The 2,202-nt window shown below is 45.7% G+C and overlaps 1 non-coding gene across 1 annotated transcript; it reads right to left on the bottom strand.

The window, feature by feature from the left end:
* Positions 1 to 360: 360 nt before the first annotated feature.
* Positions 361 to 467, bottom strand: LOC125588008. The gene has a single exon (XR_007324404.1). It is a non-coding gene; the product is annotated as a small nucleolar RNA R71 (small nucleolar RNA).
* Positions 468 to 2,202: the final 1,735 nt, after the last annotated feature.

Raw genomic sequence — 2,202 nt, 5'->3', positions numbered from 1 at the left:
CCCATTGGTACTTATGACCGGCCCAACATTCATGGTCATAGACTGGGAATCCGAGCACCGGCTGTGGCAGCCAACAATTTCGAGGTCAAGTCAGGACTCCTCAACGTGATCGAGAACAACAAGTATCATGGCTTGGCTCTAGAGGACCCATTTGATCACTTGGACAAGTTCGACAGCTACTGTGGGTTGTCAAAAACCAATGGTGTGTCCGAAGATGCCTTAAACCTCAAGCTATTCCCTTTCTCTTTGGGGGATAAGGCGCGTCAGTGGGAGAAGTCCCTACCCAGCGACTCTATCACCACTTGGGATGATTGCAAGAGAGCATTCTTGGAGAAGTTCTTCTCTACTTCAAGAACTGCTAAGCTGAGAAATGAGATTTCCAGCTTTCAACAGAAGAACTTGGAAGGCTTCAGTGAAGCCTGGGAGAGATTCAAGGGCCACCAAGCTCAATGCCCACACCATGGTTTCTCTAAGGATGAGCTTGCTGAGCACATTCTACTGTGGTGCTCTTCCTAAGTACAGGGTCAAACTGGATACAGCTAGCAATGGGTTCTTCTTGGGGAGAACTGAGGAAGATGCAGAGGAGCTGGTTGACAACATGGTAAAGAGTGATGCAATATACAGTGGAGACCATGATAGAGGCAGTCGAACAGATGATAAGCAGACGAGGAAGGAGTTGAAAGCTCTACAGGATAAGATAGACATCCTCCTTGCTGATAAAGCCACACAAGAGCAGCTGCACTTTGTTGGTAACCCAAGCCAAGAGACACCACCTTTAGTCCATGAGGTTGAGGGTTTGGAAGGTCAGGAAGAGCTGTGTTTCATCAACAACAATGGTAGCTGGTACAAAAAAGAGCCCAACTTTCAGTACAACAACTACCAACAGAAATCCTATCCCAACAACCTACAGAGTGGTTATCCGCCTCGAAACAACCAGCAAGGCAGCTATCAACCTCAGCAAAACCCCTCATCTGGTTCCTCTGCTCCTCAAGAGAGCAGCACTGACACCCTGCTGAAACAAATCTTGGAGTCTCAGACTAGAAGTGAGAAACATGTTGGTTATGAGTTGAAAAACCTTCATTCCAAGATTGATGGGAGCTACAATGAGCTCAACAACAAGTTCTCACATCTTGCTTCTACAGTCAAGAATTTAGAGAATCAGTTTGCTTCCATGAACACTCACCAGACTCGCCATCAAGGATCTCTACCTGGAAAATCTGACCAAAACCCCAAGGAGGCCAAAACTATCACCCTTAGGAGTGGTAAGCAGTTACCTCCTACAATCCTCACCAGGGATGCTGAGAAACTAGGTGAGGAGGTGGCCATAAACTTAGAAGATGAAGTGGTGATTGTTGATGAGAAAATCAATGATGAAATCTTGTAGAAGATTGTGGAAGCCAAAGGTAAAGGAAAGGTGGGGGAAGAGAAGAAAACAGTGAAAGATGGTGAAGTTCTTGCTCCAGCAAGTGAGAATTCTTTTGTTCCTCCTCCCTATGAACCCAAACTACCATTCCCTGGTAGATTCAAGAGGCAGCTGCTAGAGAAGTACAAGGCTTTGTTTGAGAAGCAAATGAGTGAAGCTCAGGTTGCAATGCCCATCATCGATGCTTTCATGTTGATTCCTCATTACAACAAGATCCTGAAAGATGTTGTAGCTGCAAAGAAGAAGGAAATGGAAAGCATGATGATTCTTACCCATGAGTGCAGTGCCATCGTCTAGAGGCTTGATGTTCCAGAGAAGTTAGAGGATCCAGGATGCTTCACACTACCTTGTGCTCTTGGACCTATGGTATTTGAGAAATGTCTCTGCGATTTGGGAGCTAGTGTCAGCATGATGCCTTTGTCTGTTGCAAAGAAGCTTGGATTCACTCAGTACAAGAAGTGTAGACTCTCTCTGGTGTTAGCTGATCGTTCAGTGAAGTACCCTGTGGGCATCTTAGAGGACCTACCTGTGAAGATTGGAAGGTATGAGATACCTACAGATTTTGTGGTGCTTGAGATGGGTGAGGAGGCTCAAGACCCATTGATTCTTGGAAGACCATTCTTAGCTACAGCAGGAGCAATTGTTAAGGTGAAAGAGGGCACGATTGATCTCCATTTGGGTAAAGGGCATGTTCTCCACTTTGACATCAAGGAGAAAATGAAGAAACCAACTGTGTTCGGGCAAGCCTTCTACATTGAAGAGATGGGCACTTTTGCTGA

The sequence above is a fragment of the Brassica napus genome, chromosome C5, assembly GCF_020379485.1.
Source record: "Brassica napus cultivar Da-Ae chromosome C5, Da-Ae, whole genome shotgun sequence".
In the NCBI taxonomy this organism is placed as follows: domain Eukaryota; kingdom Viridiplantae; phylum Streptophyta; class Magnoliopsida; order Brassicales; family Brassicaceae; genus Brassica; species Brassica napus.
This window is presented reverse-complemented; position numbering and strand designations above follow the sequence as displayed.